The sequence below is a fragment of the Zootoca vivipara genome, chromosome 10, assembly GCF_965207765.1.
Source record: "Zootoca vivipara chromosome 10, rZooViv2.hap1.1, whole genome shotgun sequence".
NCBI classification, from domain to species: Eukaryota; Metazoa; Chordata; class Lepidosauria; order Squamata; family Lacertidae; genus Zootoca; species Zootoca vivipara.
In genome coordinates, this window is record NC_142593.1 from 53,725,934 (window position 1) to 53,752,794 (window position 26,861).

Below are 26,861 nucleotides of genomic sequence, written 5' to 3' on the forward strand. Positions count from 1 at the left end.
AACTAAGTTTTTATTTTGGTATGAGCTTTCGTGTGCATGCACACTTCTTCAGATACAGTGAAATACAGATACAGTGAAATACAGTGAAATACAGATACAGGCACTTCTCTACATAAGTGCCTGGGGACTTCTATTTCACTGTATCTGAAGAAGTGTGCATGCACACGAAAGCTCATACCAAAATAAAAACTTAGTTGGTCTTTAAGGTGCTACTGAAGGAATTTTTTTAGGATTCTTTGAGGCAGCCATGTCCTTCAATTGTGTGCTTTGCACGAAGGATCACATAAGGAACGGCTTTATTCTGAGTCAGAACTCTCCTAGTTGAATTCTGATGCTTCCAAATCGTTCTCAATACGGCTGGTGAATTGTGTGACTAATCACTGGCTGCTGCTGGTGTTGTTGTATTGTTTTTAATGTGACCTCTTTCCCTCCCCTTCCAAACCACTTGAAAACCCAACTACCTGATACACCCACCGGATGCCCTCGTGTCGGAATATTTTGTTCCACGTCTAAGGGCTCCCAGGTTTTTCCCCCCTCCCAAACACCTCTAGAGGGCAGTCGTGAGAAGTGGAGCTGGCTTTGGCCTCCAGCAGCTGCGTTTATGGTACCCAAACACACTTCTCTGTTTGGAGGGTAATTTAGAGCAATTACACCGATTATTATTGCTTTTCTAATTAGTGCTTTTCCTACAGAATTAGCTGAGTGTTTATTAGGAACTGCTTGTTGCCAATAGCTTAACTGCTTCGCCGCTGGTGTTTTTTTTTTTATCAACCGCTAGAAGGAGTTGTAAATACGAGTGTACATGTGGGGTTGTTTTGATTGTCTGCCTTAAGACTAAAAAATTAAGCCAATTAGATATTTTGTGTTAATGCGTTGATGAGACGCACCCGCTTTTTGTGACCTTAACACGAAGGAGGTGTGTGTGATTCAGTCCCTGAAGGAGTTTTTGTGTTTGTGTGGCAAGAGATGTTTCGAATGCCCCAGATCTCTGCTTTCAGGGTTTTCTTTTAAATCCACAAGTTTCTATCCCTCATGGTTGACTTGGTACAGATGTGAGAGCATTGCACATAATTTCCAAGGAAGAATATCTGTGGAATAAGCGCAAGGGTCTGTACATCTAATTATAGCAATGAACAATATTTCTAAAGGCAAAGTAAAAAAAGTAGATAGAAGCTTGCAGACATCTGACACCACTCCTACTCTACAACAGTTATTTGAACAACTGCAGAAAGAACCTCTCTCTCTCATGTGTGTGTAAGGAGAGGGAATATGTTATTTTATTTGTTTGTAGAATTTATATCTCACTCATCCCTCATCCAGCTGAACTATTTAAAATTTTAAAAGATGATGCTGTTAAGGTGCTACACCCAATATGCCAGCAAGTTTGGAAAACTCAGCAATGGCCAGAGGATTGGAGAAGATCAGTCTACATCCCAATTCCAAAGAAGGGCAGTGCCAAAGAATGCTCCAACTACCGCACAATTGCGCTCATTTCACACGCTAGCAAGGTTATGCTCAAAATTCTACAAGGCAGGCTTAGGCAGTATGTGGACCGAGAACTCCCAGAAGTGCAAGCTGGATTTCGAAAGGGCAGAGGAACCAGAGACCAAATAGCAAACATGCGCTGGATTATGGAGAAAGCTAGAGAGTTCCAGAAAAACGTCTACTTCTGCTTCATTGACTATGCAAAAGCCTTTGACTGTGTCGACCACAGCAAACTATGGCAAGTTCTTAAAGAAATGGGAGTGCCTGATCACCTCATCTGTCTCCTGAGAAATCTCTATGTGGGACAAGAAGCTACAGTTAGAACTGGATATGGAACAACTGATTGGTTCAAAATTGCGAAAGGAGTACGACAAGGTTGTATATTGTCTCCCTGCTTATTTAACTTATATGCAGAATTCATCATGCAAAAGGCTGGACTAGATGAATCCCAAGCCGGAATTAAGATTGCCGGAAGAAATATCAACAACCTCAGATATGCAGATGACACAACCTTGATGGCAGAAAGCGAGGAGGAATTAAAGAACCTTTTAATGAGGGTGAAAGAGGAGAGCGCAAAATATGGTCTGAAGCTCAACATCAAAAAAACCAAGATCATGGCCACCGGTCCCATCACCTCCTGGCAAATAGAAGGGGAAGAAATGGAGGCAGTGAGAGATTTTACCTTCTTGGGCTCCTTGATCACTGCAGATGGTGACAGCAGTCACGAAATTAAAAGACGCCTGCTTCTTGGGAGAAAAGCAATGACAAACCTAGACAGCATCTTAAAAAGCAGAGACATCACCTTGCCGACAAAGGTCCGTATAGTTAAAGCTATGGTTTTCCCAGTAGTGATGTATGGAAGTGAGAGCTGGACCATAAAGAAGGCTGATCGCCGAAGAATTGATGCTTTTGAATTATGGTGCTGGAGGAGACTCTTGAGAGTCCCATGGACTGCTAGAAGATCAAACCTATCCATTCTTAAGGAAATCAGCCCTGAGTGGTCCCTGGAAGGACAGATCGTGAAGCTGAGGCTCCAATACTTTGGCCACCTCATGAGAAGAGAAGAATCCTTGGAAAAGACCCTGATGTTGGGAAAGATTGAGGGCACTAGGAGAAGGGGACGACAGAGGACAAGATGGTTGGATAGTGTTCTCGAAGCTACGAACATGAGTTTGACCAAACTGCGGGAGGCAGTGGAAGACAGGAGTGCCTGGCGTGCTATGGTCCATGGGGTCACGAAGAGTCGGACACGACTAAACGACTAAACAACAACAACATCCCTCAAAAACTCACAATATGCCCAGTCTCTGGCTGTGTATATACCATGCATTTTCAAAACACATGGATTCCTCCAAAGAATCTTGGGAGCTTTAGTTTACCCTTCAAATAGATAAAGTTCCTAGCACCCTTAGCAAACTACAATTCCCAGGATTCTTTGAGGCACTCATGTCCTTTAAATGTATGCTGTGTGCTCCCCACAAAAGAAGACTGGCAAAATAAATGAATGGAATATGTGGAAATGGCTAAATTAATGGAGAAAATTTGAAATCAAGACAGTAACAAATTTAAAAATGAATGGGAAGTTTTTATTGCATATATATTAAAGCAATGTGTACAAGTTAACACATTGGCAGGATTTTAAGAAACATTTGCAATATGATGATAAAAGATAGAATTGGATACAATAAGATGAATAATATTACACAGACATTCATGAATTAATGATGAAATAATGGAACCATGGGAAGGGGCAGAGGGAAGTCAAGGGATTTGAGAAATCCAACATTTGGATGGTTTTTTTAATGCATAAACAGTATTGTAAGGTTTTTAATTTATTTTTATTTTTTATTTTTTAATGTTTATTTTATTTGATGTGATATTGAAAATTAATTTAAAATAAAATAAAATACATGTATGATGTGTACGAAGGATCACACAAGGAACTGCTTTATTCTGAGTCAGAACTTGGACCCATCTATTCATAGTTTTATCTACTTGGACTGGAGACCATTTTCTAAGAACCCAGGTGAAGACAGTATGTGAGGAGTTGTTGTTGTTGTTTTACATGAAGATGTCTGGAATTTTAAATACAGGTAGGTAGCCATGTTGGTCTGAGTCGAAACAAAATAAAAAAATTCCTTCAGTAGCACCTTAAAGACCAACTAAGTTTTTATTTTGGTATGAGCTTTCGTGTGCATGCACACTTCATCAGATACACTGAAACAGAAGTAACCAGACCCTTATGTATATTCAGAGGGTGGGGGCAGCTGTTTTATTACAGAAAAAATTCAGAAACAGACTGGAAAGAGAAGTTGCTGAATTGCAACTTATTAGCAAGCTTAAAACCATGGAGCCACCTGGAATGAACAGAGACATAGGATTCTTATCTCATTATACATGATCAAGTTTTCCTTAGCACCTCAGTCCTTGCTCCCCCCCCGCAAGACCAATTGCACTCATTAACAGTTGTTAACAGTCATCAACAGGTTTACTACTATCAGCCCATCACCCATTCCCATCACCTCACCCCCCACCCTCTGAATATACATAAGGGTCTGGTTACTTCTGTTTCAGTGTATCTGAAGAAGTGTGCATGCACACGAAAGCTCATACCAAAATAAACACTTAGTTGGTCTTTAAGGTGCTACTGAAGGAATTTTTTTATGGAATTTTAAAATTTATGTTATTTTTTCCTTTCTCCCAGTGCAAGACTCAAGGAAGCTCACTTTCCTTTGGACCTACTTTCCTTTGGACCACATCAGCGAGGCTGGGCAGGGTCTTGTCATCTGGGCAGTCCAGGACCTCCATTCACACTACCCAGGCTTGCAAACAAAAAACAAACAAACCTAGGCACACGCCATTGTCTCTCGAGACAGACGGATGCCAGCAGTTTAAACATGATGCAAGGGAGGCTACACCCGCATACCTAGTCACGGTCCAAATTGGTAGCTTCACATTTAAAACTCTGCCCTGAAACGCCATGTTCAAAGCATTTACCGGACTTTTTTGTGTATAAGACAATTTTTTTTTTTACTCTAAAATAATGTTTAAAAACGTGCCTCGTCTTATACACGGATAGTGGACGGGGGACGGGGACGGGTAATTGGCTGCAGCCGTGAGCGGGAGCTTGTCAGTGATGATTTGGTGGATGATTGTTGGCCTGCTACAAGGGCTGCTTTGGATTGGCTGTTGCTGCGGCAACTGGGCGTGCCATTGGCGGCGGATCTTCTGGGACGCGCGCGATTGTCAACAAACAGCTTTTCTCAGTTTGGTTAGTGATTTTCTGCTGGTGAAGGGTCTGTTGGAGATTGGCTGTGGCAAGTGGACGGCTGCGATTGTCAGGGTCAGTACGGCGGGTGAGCGATTTTTGGCAACCCCCCCCAAAAGAAAGCTGTACAACTGTGGGCCATCTCTCCCCATTTTCTTAAATTTGAGTCCCCCAAAATACACGGGGGGAGTCTTAAACACGGAAAAGTATTTATCAAGAAATCCCAAGCACAATACAGTGGTGCCTCAACTTACGAATTTAATCCGTTCCAAAGGCACCTCCGTAGGTCGAGAAATTCGTAAGTCGAAAAGCGCCATTGGAAACGTGATTTCCCATAGGAATGCATTGGAAATGGAAAAATTAATAAGTCGAAGCAACCCCATCTAAAAATTCGTAAGTCGAAAAAACCTATCTAAAACTGCCGCGGTTTCCATTCGGATGGCGAAAAAATCGTAAGCGCCATTTGCCCCATTCGTAAGTGGAAAAATTCAGTTGTCGAGTCGTTCGTAAGTCGAGGTACCACTGTACCTCTCAGGACCACAGATCCCTAGCATGTCCATTTTGACAGTTATGTTCCACCTCCACTGTCAGAAGCAGTACATTTCTGAACACCAGTTGCCGGAAACAGAGGGAGAGGAGGCTATTGTGGTGCTCAGGTCCTCCTTCCCTTGGGCATCTGTGAGAACAGGATGCTGGGCTAGATGAGACACTGGCCTGATCCAGAGGAGAAGAAGTCAGAGCAGACACAGTGTTTTATCACATTTGCTGTGCATTTGCAGCACCTAATTTGGTCAGTGGTCTGACCTGCTATGATTCGGATGAGCTTTTCATCCATCTCCCCCTCCCCTCTCTGAATGTTGTTACGTATTCTTTCGCCGTCCTTCTGCCTAACCCTCGGTGTCACGGCTTACAGAAGGACTACATTGCTAAACATTGACCGGGAGGTAAAAATCCAAAGAATCACATCATACTTATGAATTTCCACAAGCTACCTTCCAAGTAAATTCCCGGGGATAAGTGGTACGGGAAATAGCGCACACTAATATGTGTATGCACACATACTGGACAAAGCTGTCTTCCTAGCTGTTTAACTAGTGAAAGGTGTTGAGATAAATTAAATTCATAGTCAATGGATCAGTCCTTATCCCTCTCTTGGGGCAAGAGGATCTGTCTCACTATAGGAAAAGCTGGCTTCTGCATTGAGAGTTTCTACTGTACTTCAACAGGGTGCAAATTAGATCAGCTATGGGCCTTTATATTGTGCTCATCCTGCTGGGCTTTATTTGTATTTTGGGAAATTAAGCACACTCCTATTTCTTTGCCATTTAATCATTTATTCAGTGCTATCTAGGATCAATTCACATGTTGCATTTTTTTTTGCTCAACCGCTGGCCACATGACCCGGAAAACTGTCTGCAGACAGTTCCCTTGGCCAGTAAAGCGAGATGAGCTCTGCAACCCCAGAGTCCTTCGCGACTGGACTTAACTGTCAGGGGTCCTTTACCTTTTTAAGAACATGAAGCATTCCCAAAATATAAACGAGCCTCTTACATATGCACCTTAAATATGTATACAAACTCAATGAGAGGTGTGTGCTTGCTTTTACTGGGTAACCCCATTTATAATAGGTCTAATTTGAGACAACCAAACTCTCATCTCCTTATCAACTCAAAGAAGCCCCCTTTCCTGATCTTTCATATTTGTCAGAGTTTAAAATCCCTGTTCACAACAATATGTCATGGGGAACTGTAGAAGAAAACTCAGGGTTCTTCAAGAGAGGTGTGGATGCTGTTTCCGGTTCACCAATAAAATATATTCTGTACATTTTAGGCGTCCACTGTATACGTAGGGCAGCCATTGGATCACAGCACTTATGGCTATAGATCTATCATCTAGTCAGTGGTGGATCTTGGGGTCTCAAATTTCAGTGGCACCTTGTGCGGTTGGATTTGTCTTTACAGGTTAACACTATATATATATATATATATATATATATATATATATATATATATATATACACACACACACACACACACACACACACACACAATCAGTCTATGTAGCTAACTGCTGCCTTTTTATATATATTTCAAGGCTCTTATATGTGATTTTCTCTTTTATGGTTTTATTTGTAAAATCCCTAGTAAAGGTTTGATAAGTAAGTAAGGATTTGTCTTTATTCTTTCTTAGTTACACTTGGTTTTCAGGTTTCAGTATCTTATTTCGTGTGTGTGTGTGTGTGTGTTTTCTCTCTCCCTTCAACTAGGCTGCACCTCGTGTGATGACACCATTGCTAAGTACTGTGCCAGACATAAAATCCACTCAGTTACTTCATATTTATGGCTTTCCAAACGCAAGCTTTAAAAGAAATTCCCGGGGATAAGTAGGATCAGAAAGACACCCAATAATATGTGTGTGCACACGATGGCGAGGAAAGCTGTGCTCCTGGTGGTTTAAATAGCGGGAGATGGCAAGGAAGATGCATTTTCCGGTTTATCTACATTCTTTAGGGAAGAGTTTGATTTCTCTACAGATTCTGAAGTGGCTTCCCAGTTACAGATATGCAATTATCCCAGTACAGGGGGAAAAAAAACCCTGAAGTACAACTTTTTGGATGTGTAAAATCACCAAGCATGCAGCAAATTAACGAGCGGCGGAGGGTGTGTTTTGTGGCAACTGGTTTCCATTTCTGTAATGTCGCTTGCCACCCCAAACTCCAAGCGGTGCCAGATTCCAGGGTTTTCAGGCACTTACCCAGGGTTTGGAATGAGGGACAGCAGAGGCTGTGGTGTCTGTATGATATATGGTTTATTTACACATATACACAACCTGAGCCTAGAATGGAAGGGTTCACAGCATTTACCCTCAAGAGGGTATTGGTTTCAGAAATCAGGCATTGCTCTCCCTTGCAGGCTTCAGCCTGTTTCTTCCTCCAGTTTCCAGCTTACATGCACACACAACTTAGCTCTGGCCTTTGTCTCGTCTAACTAACTACCAATGAGTTGAAGGAGGAGAGCTCACCCATTTGGCATCTGGCACAGAGCCACTTCCTTTGTTACCTTCACGACCCAGATTTAGAGGACTGTTATCACACCAGGACGTTAGCCTGGCTATTCCGGGAATTTGAATCCTGGCTTGGATTTTGACGCTTGCTCTATCCAGAAATTAGAAGGGTCTAAGAACACAGACTAATCCACCCTTAATCAAAAACCTCGCAACACTGTTATGAATCTGTAGCCCGCCTGCCTTATCTGCACCAAAATGTATATTTAACTTACGTTGTGCTTTTTGACATCACCAGGCGATGAGCATCAGGGTCACACGCATGCTCAGCAAACAATGGTGACTTGTATGCATGGAACAACTGCTGTATATCAAACACCGTGGAGCCTAGATAGTGGCCATTGCAGATGCAACCATCCCTGACCACTGGGCATGCTGGTTGAGACTGCTGAGAGGTGGTAAAGTCCCACAGGTTGCTGTTCTCCGGATCACTGTCCCTCCCTCTCTCACATGCCAACATGTTGTCCCCCCACCAAGAAGGGGATTTAGGGCAGTGCAAGCAGTGAGGTTGCACCAGGCATGTACCCAAGCAGGACACCTTCTCAAAACCCGGTAAGCGCTTGTCTGGCTTCGGAAAGGAGGTGGGAGGGCACTGACAGGGCCATAGGCTCCTCCTGCCTCCTTTCCAAAGTCAGGCAAGGGCTTACCGGGCTTTAGGAAGGAGGTAGGAGGGCTCTAGGACCCTGAGCGAGTTTTGTGCCTTCTTCCCCAAGCCCGGCTTAAGCAAGGGCCGGGGAGAGAGCATCAAATGGCCCTGCACAGGGTGAAATATTATGAAGGTCCACCCCTGCCTCACCTGCAGGGTTGCCATATTCCCAAAAGCGAAAATCTGGACAAATCTTGGCAAGGGGGCAAAGTTGTTGAGCTTTTGGGGGGAACATCTCCCCCTTTTTTTCTTTAAAAAAATTGCCCTAGTTGCCGATTCTGTCAAAAGTCCCACTGGACGCCATTTTGACAGTGTCTGGTGAAACCCGGACGTACGGCAACCCGTAAGACCTGGAACGATCAAATTTTGTCCTAGAATTTTGCAAGTTGACATCAAAACACACAAAAGTTGGGATTTGGGGATTATCTGCAAAGAATGCAAGAAACAGCCGGGTTTTCTTCTGTTTTCTCTCTCAATGCAAAGTAACAGCAGCTCAGCTTGGCTCACATGAAGAAGGCCTCTCATTTCCCCCCCCCCTCGAAGTGGCACCGGGGGAGACTGACAGAGGCAGAAAGCAATTATCGGGGTTGAAATCTTGCCAGGCTAACAGGCAGAGACACCTCTCCTCTTCTTCAAGAGCTGCAGGCATGGAATAATTACAACGGGGCACGATCTCCCATTTTGATACCTGTATCCCAGCCACCGACGTCTTGCCCCGGCTGCATCAGCTGTCAGACGGCCTCCTGCTGTGCAAACAACAGGCCAGGTAACGGTCTCAGAAAAACATCTCCCCACAGGTGATCTCCACCTTTGCCTGTGGAAATCAGAAGAGGGGTCTTGGCAGGTGCTGGCCCGGGCTGTTGGATACTTGCCAGATCTCTGCAAGGCTGGAGGTGACTAGCTGGTACCTCGTTGCTTCCTTGCATGGAAACATCTCCTTGGTGGATCCAGAGCTTGGCTCCATGTTCTGCTCAATCTTGCAATAGAGGCTGGTCCATTGGGATGAATGGGGCACTGCCCCACCAAGCTCAGCTTTACCCTCACTTTACCCCACCCCACATTAGTATACCGCTTGATTGTAATAAACCCTCAAAGCAGTTTGCAAAAAGCCATGCAGTTTTAATGTGGATTTTTAAAAATCGATTTGGTTTATTTTCACAAGGTTTGTCCAACCAGTCCAGCAAAGCAGAGGAGGAAATGATAGCTAGCCTTTTTTCCCTCAACAGGGAGGAGGATGGACACAACTAGAATAAGTTGACTCACCTGTTTTCACCTCTCTGCTGTGATACATTATTGCAGTCAAACCAACAAGTCATGTCTTGCTAGAGAGGAACACGAAGGTGCTGAGGCTCACAGAGCTTTGCTGTAAAATTTTGCTAGAGAGAACTCTGTCAGATCACTTCCCTTGTCTGCCTTGTCAGGAAGCTGTAACGCTACATACTTCCTGCCTGGGCAGCCTCCTCTTTCTTCATCATGTCTCCAAGCTGACCACACATGAATGTCTGAGCTCTGCAGCTCTGACACCACTTTGAACTTAGATTTTGGACTTTTGTAACTTAGATAGTAGTTACAAAAGTCCAAAATCCTGCCTTCATTTTGCTACTGTACCTGTTGCTTCAAGACCTAGATTATGTAAGTAAATACTACTTTTACTTCTTCACAAAACAATGTGTGTGAGAGATGGTTATTTTTAAGGGGGAGAAAAGGGGTATTACCAGGAAAATCTAGTCTGCCTTAAAGCATCCTAGACTGTTGTTTCTAGAAGGTTAAATCAACCTTGTATTTGCTTCCAAGTTTAAAGGATGGTACTCTGCTGATCTCACTCACATGAGCAAGGAAGGATAATAACAAAAAAATATATCCTCTCCTGGTGCCTAAATCTATTCCTACACCCTATTCCACCCAATTGGCAAACCCAAAGGGCGATGTGCATTACTCCACATCTGGTAAGCCAGCCCCACTCTGCTGCTGAGCAGGGCCCTGGACTTCTGCCCCCGAGTCTTCCCCTGATACGGTAGTGCTGCTGTGAAAGGTTGGAGGGTTTGTTTCCTGCGCTCTGTAACGGATTAGCCCCAGGAGGGAAGATTTATTACAACCTGGATTAGAAAGAGTTAATCCACCTCCAGCTTAACTGACAGCACATCTTTAGGAGGCGGGACGGTGCCCGGTTTAAAAAGGAGGGAATAACCATTTTGGCAGTTGGGAAGAGGAAGAGTGGGAGTGTGGTGACGAAGAGGGAAGAAGAAGGGTGTGGGGCCAGGATAGTGGTGGTTTAGGTTAGGCTTAGGATAACTTGAAGTTCAAGTCTGACAGAGTTAATGTATAACTGTAACTAATCTTGTAAACTTATGCATCATTAAGAAGAGAAAAACCTACGTTCTCAAGAAAATAAAATTCATCTCCTTTATGTGCCAAAGAGTATCATCTTGGTTATTCCAGCAGCGTATTAGAACTCACAGAGGTGGAGACTCAGAAAAGGGCAAAACTTACCTAAGGAAAAGGGGATAGTTTGTGTCCTAGAGTCATACAGGAAGGGCAGTATGGTGAAAACCTAGAGTGCCACAAGTTTGCCAGGGTGATATGGCAGACTGATACAGTGGGGATCTGAGTTGAGGGAGTCCTTGTTCTGTAGGCAAGAGGTTGTTCATTCAAATAGCCCTGAGTGTTTGTGAGATCAGGCCACGAAAGCTGGAATTAGACTCTCTATAATGAGAAGCCCGGAATTGAGGGGTTTAAGGCGTAAGGAATTGAGTGGGGATTGCTTTACCCCTGTACCCTTTTGTCTCATAATCTATTGGCAACGTCAGCGAGGGGGTTTGTCGCACGCTCCCCTTCTTTTTTACAACTTTCAGTTTTTGGTTTTAACAGTCTAACCGCTGCTCGTAGTTCAGCCCTTGGGGCATGTGTGCTATGGAAATATGCAATTAATACTGCAGCAATCATAATTGCTAATTATTAAACCAATGCAACCTTTGCTCCTCCCCTCCTTTATTTTTTTGCGTGGCCTAGTTCTGTAATGTAACGTGATCTTAAATAACAGGGGAAGAGTGACTGGTGGCTGAGCAATGTTTCTAGACAGGGAGAGATCTTAAAGAGCTGTGGATGACAAAGCAAAGGCCCTCGCCATAATTCAGAAATAATCACAAACATTTATTATAATACTACATTTTATCAGTGTGAAGTGGAGGCAAGGGAGGCCAATGGCCCATGTAAGGTCAAGAAAGGGCACTCCAGCTCCCAACCTGGTCAGTGGTCAGGGCTAGAGATAGACAAGACTGTCAGTGTCCATTTCTGTCATGTTTTTATTTTCCTCATGTTAAAATCTGTTTCCTACATCTCCACCTCAGATTGTAAAATCGGTTTTTTATAAAACCTTCTCATGGAAAATCAACAGCATTTCTCCTAATAAACACATAAAGGTAAAGGTAAAGGGGCCCCTGACCATCAGGTCCAGTCGTGTCCGACTCTACGGTTGCGGCGCTCATCTCGCTCTATAGGCCGAGGGAGCCAGCGTTTGTCCGCAGACAGCTTCCGGGTTATGTGGCCAGCATGACAAAGCTGCTTCTGGCGAACCAGAGCAGCACACGGAAACGCCGTTTACCTTCCCTATTTATCTACTTGCACTTTGATGTGCTTTCGAACTGCTAGGTGGGCAGGAGCTGGGACTGAGCAACGGGAGCTCACCCCGTTGCAGGGATTCGAACCGCCGACCTTCTGATCAGCAAGCCCTAGACTCTGTGGTTTAACTCACAGTGCCACCTGGGTCCCCAATAAACACATATCTGTATGCAATTTTGCCCAGTACAAGTTTGCAAACAAGTTTCCCATACAGAATGCTTGTCTTCATATTATTTCCACTGCTATATTCGTGGTTATGCACACTTTGGCCTAGTATATTTCTTGGTTGCAAAATTCAGAGAAGTGCAGATTTTCAAGGATAACTGTGTTTTGGTCCGCATATTGTTTCAGGAGTTATGAACTGGCTTTACTTGCCTGAACCAAACTTCCCCCCATTCCTAGTTAAGAGATGGTTTTGGCACTGAAGGAGTGTTGACTGGATCATAGAATCACAGAACTGTAGAACTGGAAGGGACCAAAAAGGTAATCTAGTATAACCCTCTGCAAGTCAGGAACCACAACTAAAGAATCCCCACCCCTTGTCTGAGGGGTCATTTTGTGGGGCTGTTGGCAAGGGTGTGTGTATTGAAGTTATTTAATATTCCATAAAATGGTGTATAATTTTAATTTTGCTGGTTTTTGTTTTTTTAAGTTACTGTGAAAAATGTGTGAACACATGACAAAGGCTTGTATTTTTTCCACTGCGAAGGTGGGGACTAGCTTTTGGGACTGAGTCACACAGGTCTTTGGATAGAATTCCATAGTGTTTCCTTATGAAGCAGCTCAGACTACTCACGAGCTGTTTTTCAAGCAGCCCCAGATCCCTCTGGGCATTGCCCAAGATTCAAGCAAAGCTGGAAATAGAGGGGGACAGAGTTTATTTCGATTTTTAGCTGAAAAGGGTGGTTTTCAACAAAGATATGTTCCGGAGCCTTATACTGTGATCAGTATACGTAAGAAGGGAAATATGAGACAGTATATTATTTATTGTTTTTGTAACACTTAAATCAAGTTTCTGCAAGTGAAGCTTTGAAACTTGATTCTTGTGATGGAGATTAATTTTTTTCCATACAAGAGACCAGATCAGAGAGAACTTCCACTGCCAATATTAATAACTCGCAAGTGGGTGGGGGAGTTTGGCAAGGGGTGGCAGTTTGCCGGTGGGGTTGGCAAGCAACATGAGTGAGGGTGCAGCCCCTAGTTTATATCCACACATGTAAATAGCTGAATTTTCCCAGTAGTGATGTATGGAAGTGGGAGCTGGACCATAAAGAAGGCTGATCGCCGAAGAATGGATGCTTTTGAATTATGGTGCTGGAGGAGACTCTTGAGAGTCCCATGGACTGCAAGAAGATCAAACCTATCCATTTTGAAGGAAATCAGCCCTGAGTGCTCACTGGAAGGACAGATCCTGAAGCTGAGGCTCCAATACTTTGGCCACCTCATGAGAAGAGAAGACTCCCTGGATGCTGGGAAAGATTGAGGGCACTAGGAGAAGGGGACGACAGAGGATGAGATGGTTGGACAGTGTTCTCGAAGCTATGAACATGAGTTTGACCAAACTGCGGGAGGCAGTGGAAGACAGGAGTGCCTGGCATGCTCTGGTCCATGGGGTCACGAAGAGTCGGACACGACTAAACGACTAAACAACAACAACAACATGTCAGAGATATGAAATCTGTGGCCCTCCAGATGTTGTGGACTAGGCAACATGGCCAGGAGTCAGAGATGATGGAAGATGGAGTCTACCGACATCTGAAGGGCGACACTGACCTAGGTGCTTAATTCTGGAGTCATCACCTGGATCAATTTAAAGATAAAATAAAGGGCACGAGAAAATGTAGTTGGTAAGTACTAAAGAGCAAAGTGTGTCAGCCTGTTCCATCTGCCTTTCCGTTTGATTCTCACAAAGAAGATGTGTAGATGAAAAGCCACAAGGCTCTCTCTCCTGTTTAGCAGAGGTGGAAGAAGTGTCCATTTCTCCCGCAAAGGCAATGTGAAAGCAAAATCAAGCGGGCTTATGATAAGATATGAAAGACTTAGAAGTGAGCTGGGAAGCTGGCTTTTAACGGTGGCCCCAGGTGGCAGAAGGCACATCTATTGTGCATCTATTGTAGTACAGTAACTACTTTCTCTTGCTTATTGCTTTGATAAAAGGTGGTCCTGGCACCTTTGCACCTGGCACAATGATAAAGTCTGATGCCAACTGGTGCTAAAATACTGCCAGTGAGCAGCGCACTACAGAACCCCTAGGCTCTAGGTCAGAGCACAGCCCCTTTAATAGATCAGCTTGATCTTTAATAGATCAGGCTTGAGGTGGTCTTCAGGACCCTCACCATAATCATCTCTGCTCTGCTGGTCTAAATGACTGCCATTTTGAAGATTCTGGCTACAGCTGCCAAATACAGGCTCAGTCCCTGAATTTGCAGAAGAGGAGCCTGGAGGTGGACCTGGAGCATACTGGAACATGCATATTTTGTTGGCTTCTTTAATGTTAGAAAAGAAATCTCAAGACTCTCTTAACTGCTCTCTAAGGTAAAGGTAAAGGGACCCCTGACCATTAGGTCCAGTCGTGACCGACTCTGGGGTTGCGCGCTCATCTCGCATTATTGGCCGAGGGAGCCGGCGTATAGCTTCCAGGTCATGTGGCCAGCATGACAAAGCCGCTTCTGGCAAACCAGAGCAGCACATGGAAACACCATTTACCTTCCCGCTGTAGTGGTTCCTATTTATCTACTTGCACTTTGATGTGCTTTCGAACTGCTAGGTTGGCAGGAGCTGGGACCAAGCAACGGGAGCTCACCCCGTTGCAGGGATTCGAACCGCCGACCTTCTGATCAGCAAGCCCTAGGCTCAGTGGTTTAACCACAGCGCCACCTGGGTCCCTAGGGCAAGGTTATTTCCAGTTTTTTCCTTGTATCGGCTTTCTGGAGTATAAGCCCCTTGGCGAATGGGACCATCAAACCTGCTCTTTCCAAAGCACCATGTACATTGCCAGGGTTAAATCAACCAGTAATTGGTGGCATCCAGTGCTTGTTGTAAGCAGCAGTGTAATAACTGCTTCAGAAGTGCAGGATCCTTTCATGATAGTTCCAGCCACGTCTACCTCACAGCCCAATCCCTTCTAAAATGATTACAAGGTTCAAAGATACGATGATCTTACAGTAATAATAATTAGGGATCCATTGCAATGATCAATGCAGATCTCCGTGTGTTGGCTTTCAGCAAGATAATTTCTGTGCATATAGATGGGCAAATGATTTGGAGTACTCCAATTATCTTCTTTTGGAGTGATGTCAGTTTTGTTTTCTATGAAGTTCCACTGTAGGAAACAGAACTTGCACATTATTCTCTTGAAACGGAAGTGCCTTGTCTTGTGCTAAATCCTTAGCTTTGGAACATAGAGTGAGGAAAAAGCCTCCCTTTTTGTGCTGATTGGGTGGTTGTAGGGTGCTAGAGACAGAAATAACCGACCCCTCCCGAAACCCCACACCAGAGCAGACTCATTGAAATGAATGAGCATGACTGGCATAGGTCCATTAATTTCAATGGGTCTGCTCTGTGTAAAACTGCATTGGTTACAGCCCCATGTCTTAAAAAAGCATATTATCATAGAATTGTAAAGTTGGAAGGGACCGTAAGGATCATCTAGTTCAACTCCCTGCAGTGCAGGAATATTTTGCCCAACGTGGGTCTCGAACCCATGACTCTGAGATTAAGAATCTCGTGCTCTACTGACTGAGCTATGCCTCTGACTACCAGTTGCTGGAAACTGAGGGAAGTGAGAGTCCTGTAGGACTCAGGTCTTGTTTGCAGGTTCCCTATGGGCATCTGGCTGGCCACCGTGAGAATATAAGGATATTCATGGGGTAAATATTTAATGTACAATGAAACATATATGTATTATGTCTTATATATAGGATAATGTATATATTGTTATTTCATGGGATAAGTCAGTTAATCTATCTATCTATCTAAATGTAAAAGGTCCATGTTTGTGTTTTATGACCTTTCTCCACAACCGCTTGACAGATTGCATTGAAATTTGGACACAACATCACATGGTAATATCTGAGGGTTTGTATACCGTTTGCGTAGACAGATGTCGCACCTACAGCAGGTAAAGCAGGTAAAACCCACTGTTTCCGAACACAAAACTCAGGCAGCCGGGGATGCTGGGAGCACAGGAGAGGTTGCACAACAGTGGCCTCTAGCGGTGGCTACACTGGTACTGCAGGTAGGAAAGCTTCCCTCTCCACAACATCTTGGCTCAGCTTTGCAGACTAGGCTGAGTAGAGGTGGGGGCTCTCCTGGGTGGGGGGTGGGGGATTAGTGGGCGGGAAAGGTCATGGGTCAGGACAGGGTGGGGCGAATCACAGGGATGAGCCACAGCAACACGTGGCTGGGCCAGCTAGTGTACTATATATACATAATAGTATTAAGATCTTCAAAATAGTATTATGCTCTTCAAAGGACAAGCCTTCCATTGAGGAGTCATGAGAAGCTCCCTTAAACTGAATCAGCCCATTTCCCCATCTCACACAGTATTGTCTACAACGATTTGGCGATGGTCCTCCTCCAAACTTTCAGACAGGAGATGCCAGGAATTGAAAATGGGGAGCTTTTTGTGCAAATCAGATGCTCTACCACTGAGCTGTGGCCTTTGCCCCCTCCATGAGGCTACAAGAGCCAGTTGCCAGAAGGAGTGGAGAAGAAGACCTTGGGCAAAGGTCCCCGAAACACTCCTCCGTACGGATGCTGCCCATGGAACGAAAGCGCTGGCAGGGCCTGGAATTTGCTAGGAACTGACGACGGTCTTGGAGAGCGGCAGATGGTCTAGGAAAGTAGACCGTTAATCCAGCCAAATTATGGCAACAGATGTTTCAAGATGTTTGCATTCAGATTCAAACTGTTAGCCCACTTGGATATACCACTTCCCTTATTAATTAATAAAAGACACACAGGCTCACAAAAATCTGGCGCCCGCAGTTGCCTGCTAAAATTTCCACGGCTGGGTGTTGCTGCTGTTTCTTTTTTACGGGCCCTTTCCTTTCCACTCTGGCTCCTTGGCGCTTTTTTTTTGTTCCTTTGGATGGATGAGCTTGAACGTTAGAGCAAAGAAAAGTGTGTGCACGCAGGAAAGAGAAACAGCAACAAAGACCGCAGCCGTGCACCGGCTCGACATATTTGCGCAGGCTACAAAATAGTTAAAAGGAATTGCGGGGGGTGGGGGGGTGGGGTCGGCTTGAACCCCGGCGCCGCTCCGTGCGCTTGGGTAACAGCGGGATGCACCGCAGGAAAGATTGCTGGACTGTAATGATGTGCCCTTGCCATATGGAAATGCCCACTAGCCCAGCCGCAATGTCCTCTCCGGTGCGCAGAAGGGAGATGTGGCTTCAGTGGGAAGAGGGAGCATTATTAATGCCTTTGCCTCGGGGATGGAAGCAGATAATTGATGGTGGGACATAGGCTGTGCTTTGTCATCAAACGAGGGGCCTGAATGATGGGGCACGCCGGAATATTATCAGTCATCCCTTGATCAAGATGTAATACCATCAAAGTCCTTTTTCTCCTCTCCCTCCGCACCAGCGAGTGCTTTCCTGTGCAGCAGCAGCAGCAGCAGCAGCAGACTGGACTGTATTAAGGTGCTGTCATTGGCAGGTTTTTCTTTTTCTTTAAGAAAACCCAACAGCAATTCAGGCACCCAGAATGCACACCAGATCTCCATTGTCCGCACTAGAAAACTGCTCAGGCCTGTGGTGTGATGCTCTTGGAAATCGCACATGGGGGTGGTGGGGGTAGCTCTGTATGCAATCTGGTCCAATCCTCTGCCCAGACCAGGAAACACACAGAGCTGTTCTAGATTCAGATTCAAGCCCTATCCCTTTAAAGCATTATTATCTCTCTAAGCGGTCATGGCTTCCCCCAGAGCATTCTGGGAGCTGTAGTTTGTTAAGGGTATGGAGAGTGGTTACAATTCTCATAGTGGTTTATCAATCAATCCCTCTTCCTGGGAAGAGGTTGTGGCCCTTGCCAGAGTGCCAGGGCCCTGGAAATCTGCCCAGCAGGCTCTTAGGTGCCGACACCAACCTTGCCTTCGTGTTTAAAACAATGTGAATTTGCGCCACTGCAACTCACGCTGATCGCATGGAAGGTTGACTTCAATGCAAATAGTGAGCGAATTGCATGCAGCAGGAACCTGTGTGCATGAAATGGCTTTGCATATGGAATGACTGTTGGATTGGGGGTACAGGGATACTACGGGGTTCTTTTCTGGGTGGTGAGAGGAAAAAGAGAGAGAGAGAGAGAGTTGAATGCTTTCATCATGTGTTTCTAATTGTTAGTTGCCTTGAGCCTCTGTGGATAAGAGAGGTTATTTATTTTTAATTAAAGATGAGCACCCCAAGTCAGCTAAGGAGATGCGTACATATAAGCAGGGTTTGGCACACATGTTAATTGCTGCATCAGAAACCGCAGACATAAACTGGATGCACAACCAAATGTTCCTTAAGATGTATATCAAGGTGTGGGTCCTACCAGTCCAGCGGGAGGCATATTCTAAGGTGTGTCTGATTGCAAAGTCCCATCCACATTCTGGTGCAGGGCTAGAGCTGTATTAAAGGTAAAGGGACCCCTGACCATTAAGTCCAGTCGTGGCCGACTCTGGGGTTGCGGCGCTCATCTCGCGTTATTGGCCGAGGGAGCCGGCGTACAGCTTCCGGGTCATGTGGCCAGCAGCACATGGAAACACCGTTTACCTTCCCGCTGGAGCGGTACCTATTTATCTACTTGCACTTCATGCTTTCGAACTGCTAGGTTGGCAGGAGCTGGGACTGAGCAACAGGAGCTCACCCTGTCGCAGGGATTCAAACCGCCAACCTTCCGATCGGCAAGCCCTAGGCTCTGTGGTTTAACCCACAACGCCATCCATGGGGGATGAATTTTTGAGTCAGGCGGTGCATACAGTTCAGTCCATCTTCCAGTCTGGTTATGAACACCCCCCTCCCAACAGGGCCAGGTTAAGACATTTAGAGGCCCTACGCACTGTTAAGATTACAGTGTCCCCATATGTAATTCAAAATGAAGACAATGCTAAATCCTAAAATAAAATTTTAAAACCAAATGAAGCATAGATTCATTACAGCAGATGATGGAACCTGATTTCCTTGCATTCTTTTGATGTTTGTTAGTAGGATGCCCCAATTTTGGTGGCGCTGTGGTTAAACCACTGAGCCTAGAGCTTGCTGATCAGAAGGTCGGCGGTTCGAATCCCTGTGACGGGGTGAGCTCCCGTTGCTTGGTCCCAGCTCCTGTCAACCTAGCAGTTCGAAAGCACGTCAAAATGCAAGTAGATAAATAGGGACCGCTTCGGCGGGAAGGTAAACGGCGTTTCCATGTGCTGCTCTGGTTTGCCAGAAGTGGCTTTGTCATGGTGGTCACATGACCTGGAAGCTGTACGCCGGCTCCCTCGGCCAATAATGCGAGATGAGCGCGCAACCCCAGAGTCGGTCACGACTGGACCTAATGGTCAGGGGTCCCTTTACCTTTACCTTTAAGTAATAAAAAGAGAACATAAAAATGGAGGAAGGGTGTAGAGTGTAAGGAGATGTAACAAAGTTCTGACTTCCCCTGATGATTACTTCAGTGCTTTTTTAAAAAACAAAGCTAACATTAAAAAAATTCTCAATTTTTGTATGCACCTGTTTCCTGGTGCCCTAACATGTGCTTAGTCTGCCTATTTGTTAATCCAGGACTGAGCTCACTACTCACTGTAAACTGCCCTGTGATCCTTGTCCTGCTTTTGTTGCACTATACTGCCCCTTCCGGACGGCAATAATGCGGTAATATTGGGAAAACTCTGCAGAACAGCTGATAAAGTGCAGGATAAACCCATCACTAATTGCATCAATGGCAAGTTTGCTTAAACTCGGGTTAAGTTTATAAAAAGGACTTGCTGTTGAACCTTTTATGTTTTAATTGGATGTCACTGGCTATACTGGATGCTTCTTTTAGGAAAATTCCATGTGAGCAGCAATGAACTGCATTCGTAGGGTAGCTGTAAAAGAGAGTCTCCCCTATTATTTAGTGAATTGTCTCCTTTATAAACATTGGAGGGATAATTATTTAAATCAGAGGTTTTCAACCTTTTTGGGTCCACAGCTCCCTTGACCAACTACATTCTTTTTGCGGCACCCCTGTGGGGCTCAGGAGCCCAGTTATGCCACCCCTTGCCTGCAGAGCTGGCAGCCTCTCACCTTTTTCGAACACCCTCCCTTGTAGAGTGTGCCTTCACCCTCCTCTCCTCTTCTTCCGGAGTGCTCTGGGCAGCTACTGCCGCTGCCCCTGGTCTCTGAGCTGCTTCCCCTGCCCCAAAGAGAGGTGCTTCCCACTGCCCCACCCCCTGGCTAGCCCCAGAGCCACCATTTGTCTAGGGCAGCGGTTCCCAACAGGTGGTCCTCAGCTATGCCAGAGGGGTCCGCAAGATGCTATTAGAATAAAAAATATATTAAATATATTTCGTATGATAACAGATTTTTTGTTTTGGCCGCTTCCCGCATGAGCAGAGTCTAGCGCAAAACTAGAATTAGATAGAGGCAGTAGTTCTGCTGTATGCCGTTAAGTGGCGCTTTACAAACACTACTGTTTTGCAAAGAGGCAGCGCACGCATTCTACTAACGCTCACCTCACCAAGATGCTTTGTGCGTGTCGGCTTCATTTGTGCGCTATTGCGCAGGTACCCTGTCTTCTCCATTCCCCTCCCTCCTCCCTGGCGTGCGCTGCCTCTTTGCAAAACAGTAGTGTTTGTAAACAAAGCGTTGTTTTTCGCAGAAGCTACAGTTTGCGTAGTTAAAAATGGACAGTTGGTTAAAAAGTGGTTCATCTCATTAAGAACTGAAAATTAAAACTAACTGTATACTGATGGAGTACTCTGTTGTAACTGTAAAAAAACGTATAAATATAAAATATAAAAAGACTCTTTATTTGGCTCTCACTTTTTAATTTTAGGATTAGGAATTAATGGGGGTCCTTGTCACAATAGCGGCTCGATGAGGGGTCCTCGAGAAAATTTTGTTGGGAACCCCTGATCTAGGGAGCTTGTAGCCAGGGCTGCTGGAACAAACAGCCACACAAGCCTTTGGGAGGCAGAGACATGAGAGAGCATGTGAGGAGAGAGGGAAGGAAAGAGAGACAGAGGCCGGTGTTGCACCCCAGGGTGCCACGGCACCCTGGTTGGAAACCACTGATGCATCTCTCTGAGTATTACTTATTGGCCAATTCATCCAAACGGCTGGAGTAGCTTTGGCTAGTCTTGGTAGCAAAGTGGCTCCTTTTGTTTTTGCGCTGACATCTGTATGGCACAAGTTCTTTGAAACGGAAGTGTTTTGATTTGTTTTCAGTGACAAATGAATGTGTGCCGGCATTTGTCATTCCCCCAAATTGCAATTTTGGTATGACTTACGACCTAAGGGAAAAATAAATAAATAAACAAGCTTGCTATGCTAATTACTAATGAAGATCAGAGGAACAGGAGGAAAGGAGAGGGGGGGGTAAAGAGACAGGCTGGTGGTGAACACAGCCTGCTTCTACGTCAGGCATCCCCAAACTTTGGCCCTCCAGATGTTTTGGACTACAATTCCCATCATCCCTGACCACTGGTCCTGTTAGCTAGGGATCATGGGAGTTGTAGGCCAAAACATCTGGAGGGCCGCAGTTTGGGGGTGCCTGTTCTACGTCATCAAGGCAAAGTGGATGAGTGAAGAATATGGACTAATTTGATAGCACTATAAATCTTGCACAGGTGTTTGGGGATTACAGGGTTAACTTGTTAAACCTGGCCTACTCAGGGATCAAACCTGAAGGTGGTAGAGTCACTGAGGGTGGTGTGGTTGGCATGGAGTCATTGCCAGCTGATGAAGAAAGACCATCTAGCTTTTTGGAATTTGTGGACTGGCCACCATGTAGCCATTTGGGTATACATATTGGGGAATCAGATGAAAGGATGAGCAGATCAAGGTGTGGTGTCAGGTTACAAAGGAAACACTCGCTAGGCTGGAAAGGATGTAAGAAGTGGCAAGTCTTTAGCTAGGGAATATGTCTAGATCAGGGTGATCCATTGGGCACCCCAAGGGCTGCACATGGCTGAACTATGGCCCTTCATGTGCAAGAACCAGCACATAAACTTGGGATAACTTTAGGTATTTTCACAGCAATGGCTTCTGCAGGCACAGCTAAAATCACCTTAGCCACTAGTATCCTCATTGTTGAATATCTAACAGACAATTGTGTTTGACAGAACACCACACAGGCCTTTAACATCAACATATAATATGAATAGAAATCCAGGTTCATGCTTATTCAGAAAATTCAGTAAGGGTCTCTCTTTACAGCCCTATGGTTACTCAGGAATGTTGTGTGTGTTCTGGGTGGTTTGACTGGTCAACTCTTTAATAAAATAGTCTTTATCCATGGAATTCTTTTGATTTTGCAGTACACACACAGATCGTCCTCTGCCTGTGATAACCGACCCATTCATTTCAATGGACTTTGTACCCTGGTAGGGTTCCACCTTGGGTTTAACAGAGATGCCTGTGTCCTGCCTGCATTTCTGATTAAAGATACATTTGCGTTCCAGAAATCAGGTGACAAATGCAGAGATTCATTTCCTCCTGCTCAGAACAGCTCTGCACTCATCTGAACAGATGCTCTGTGGAGGCAGGATCCCTCCATGGAAGTTAATGGAGATACCTGCATGTGCACGAGAGGTCCACAGTGTTAAGATGTGCTTGCACTCTTGGTAATTATTACCGAGTGCCGAACCGCAACTGCAGCCGATCCGTTCTAAAAATGCCACTTCCAAACCAAGTTGTTTAGATTTGCTTCTTCCCCTCGATAAGTTGCAATGATATTTCCTCTTTTCTCTCGGCGGGGGTGCAATCAGCAGATGTGTCAAATGACTTGCGTGAGCCGCAGTACATCATCTCTTCTGAAGTATGTACATTGAAGGTATCAATAGTAAGATTTACTCGCTCGCGTGGCCCCAAGAGATGTATCCCAGGGCTTAGTTAAAGATCATTGCCTCTATTCATCATCTCGTCACTGATTCCAGCATCTCTCTAATCTCTAGACGATTCTATCGGGAGCAAGCGCTTTGGTACCAAGGAGAGGAGGTGGGGGAAGAACCAGGGAGACAGGACTCCGGAGTTGCCCTCTGGAGTTTGGCTGTTGATTTCTAGACTTCACTTCCTGTGGGAATGCTTAAAAATGTACTTGAATGTAGGGAGGGGTGACTATTCTTTTTCTATCCCGCTCCCTGTCTTAAGTGCACTTCTCCACATTTCCACATCAGTTTATAGTGTTTTTCTTTCAGAATTTTGAAGCTCACCTCTCCTAACGCACACATTTTTACATGCAATGTGCGCCTTTTTGCAAACCGATTTCCCCTAACGCGATGCGATTTTGCAACGTTATTTTTGCCAGTGTATCCATTTACACACCCACTTTGCCCTAGTACAGTCAAACCTCAGTTGTTGAACGAAATCTGTTCTGGAAGCCCGTTCGGCTTCCGAAATGTCCGACAACCGAGACGCGGCTTCTGATTGGTTGCAGGAGCTTCCTGCACTCAAGCGGAAGCCGCATTGGACATTCAGCTTCTGAAAAAGGTTTAAAAAGCGGAGCATTTGCTTCCGGGGTTTCAGCATTTGGGGGCCTAAATGTTCCAAAGCGGAAATGTCCGGGAGCCGAGGTTTCTTCGTATCACAGTACTAGAGTGAAGAGCAGCACTGCAAAATTCGGAGAATCATAGAATCACAGAGTTGAAATGGTAAATCCAAAATCCTAACAGCAGACTAAGGTTGAACCTGAATTGAATTTAAGGGAAGATTATAAGGATGTCATATGGAGGAGGGAGAAAGATTGTTTTCTGCTGCTCCAGAGAAGCGGACACGGAGCAATGGATTCAAACTTCAAGAAAGAAGATTCCACCTAAACATTAGGAAGAACTTCCTGACAGTAAGAGCTGTTTGACAGTGGAATTTGCTACCAAGGAGTGTGGTGGAGTCTCCTTCTTTGGAGGTCTTCAAGCAGAGGCTTGACAGGCATATGTCAAGAATGCTTTGATGGTGTTTCCTGCTCAGCAGGGGGTTGGACTGGATGGCCCTTGTGGTGTCTTCCACCTCTATGATTCTATATGTAAATGGAATATAAGAATTGTGCGATACAATAAGATGAACATACATAGATTACAGAGAGAATAATTGGAAGTCAGTTAAAAGAAGACATAAATGAATGATTTTTATTCTTCTAATTTTTTTGTTTTGCTTTGTTTTGCTTTGTTTTGTTTTCTTGTTTTTGTTTTTTGTGGTTGCATTTTTGGTTGTATGAATAGATCTTCAGAATGTGCTTTTTTTTGTCTGTAATAGTGTATGTGTATGTTGAGTGTTTATGTTTTTAAAGAGAGAAATTAATAAAATTTATATTAAAAACAAAAGAATCACAGAGTTGAAAGAGGCCCTGAGGATCCTCTATTCCAACCCCCCTGCAATGCAGGAATATGCAGCCGTCACACACGGGGATCGAACCTACAACCTTGGCGTTATCAATGTGGATTGTCAAAAATGGATGCATTTCAATTCACGTATTGTTTCAAAAAATGCAAATTTCAGTAAGTTTGCCTTTAAATGAGAAGTGAATAAACTTTCTCCTCCAGCCCCATGTTTTATCTCCACTCTCAGAGGCATTATTCCTCTGAATACTATGAGCTGGGAATAACAAATGTGTGGAGAGTGCTGTTGCCTCTCAGGTCCTGCTTGCAAGTTTCCCATTAGGGCATCTGGTTGGCCAGGGACGCGGGTGGCGCTGTGGTCTAAACCACCAAGCCTCTTGGGCTTGTGGATCAGAAGGTCAGTGGTTCAAATCCCCACAACGGGGTGAGCTCCTGTTGCTCTGTCCCAGCCCCTGCCAACTTAGCAGTTCAAAAGCACACTAGTGCAAGTAGATAAATAGGTACAGCTGCGGCGGGAAGGTAAACGGTGTTTCCGTGCGCTCTGGTTTCTGTCATGGTGTTCTGTTGTGCTAGAAGCGGTTTAGTCATGCTGGGCACATGACTTGGAAAGCTGTCTGTGGACAAACGCCGGCTCCCTCAGGCTGAAAGCGAGATGAGCATCGCAACCCCATAGTTGCCTTTGACAGGACTTAACCGTCCAGGGGTCCTTTACCTTTACCTTTTGCCTGGTTGGCCACTGTGAGAACAGATGGAGCTTTGGCCTGATCCAGCAGGCATTTCTTATGTTGTCAGAGGAGCCCTTCCTTGCTTTCCTGCCCTGGCTTACCCAGCTGTAATTGCACAGTAGAAAACCAGGATCGCCAAGAGATATTTCTCCACCGATAAGACAGTGGTTTACATTATTGCCATGGGTTATGTTACTTTCCGTTAGACCAAAAATTTTTCATCTCTAACCTTTGGAGGCGACCCTCGGGGAAGAAAGTGTCATATTTAGCTTTTATTGAGAGCTCAGCTTTCATGAATGTTTTATTGCCGGTGGGAGGGGTGGGGCGTAAATATCACTTTCTCTTAACTTATTTACATCCGCCCAGCATATCACAGAGGGCTTGGCAGCATGAAATATTAATCCTTCTCTTTAGAGAATCTATGCTTTTGTTAAAAGTGATGCAGCCGCGTGTTTTTGTTTGTTTATTTATTTCTGGTCTCGTGTACCCTCCCAACATTTCTCTGATGAAAATAGGGACATGCTATTCCATCATCATCATCATAGTAATTTTATTATTTATACCCCACCCATCTGACTGGGCTGCCCCAGCCACTCTGGGAAACTTCCTACATATGTTGTTTGTTGTTTAGTCGTTTAGTCGTGTCCGACTCTTCGTGACCCCATGGACCAGAGCACGCCAGGCACTCCTGTCTTGCACTGCCTCCCGCAGTTTGGTCAAACTCATGTTTGTAGCTTCAAGAACACTGTCCAACCATCTCGTCCTCTGTCGTCCCCTTCTCCTTGTGCCCTCCATCTTTCCCAACATCAGGGTCTTTTCCAGGGAGTCTTCTCTTCTCATGAGGTGGCCAAAGTATTGGAGCCTCAACTCCTATATATAGAACAACATAATTGAACACCAAAAACCTTCCCTAAACGGAGCTGCCTTCAGATACCTTTTCTCTGGAAAATAGGGACACTTTGTGGGTCTGGTCTCATGCATCCAGAAACCAAATGATTTCTCGGTTTTCTCCAATCTTCAATTCAGTTCTCCACTTGTGTGCAGCTATTTGTGTACGTGTGTCTTTAAAAAAATCCTCATGAAAATTCACCAGCATTTCATCGTGAATGTTCCCTAACACACACATTTTTTTTAGTTTGCAGTTTTGTCTGACGTACACATTTTTACAAACAATTTCCCCTCACACAATGCATTTTTGCAGGTTACTTCCACTAATCCTTTGCAAGGATCCCTTGCGGTCGCTAGATATCTGATTAATATTTTATTTTACAAGAAGAGAAATGGATCACTGCGTATCTTTGATAAATATAATTAAGAATCATTTAAAGGTCTTAGAAACAGACTGTATTTTATTGGTGAGAATCCAGAGTCCTATTCGATATATTGATTAATTTTATCAGATGGTAGTTTAAATTGTTGTTTTAAGTTGGGTATTGCTGAATCATGTGACCTGTTTTAAATCTATATTGTTTTGGTCAAAGTCGATGGAATTGTTTGATATTGTTCTAATATGGGCCAATGGCCGAAATAAAATTACCTGTACCTTTGCAAAGT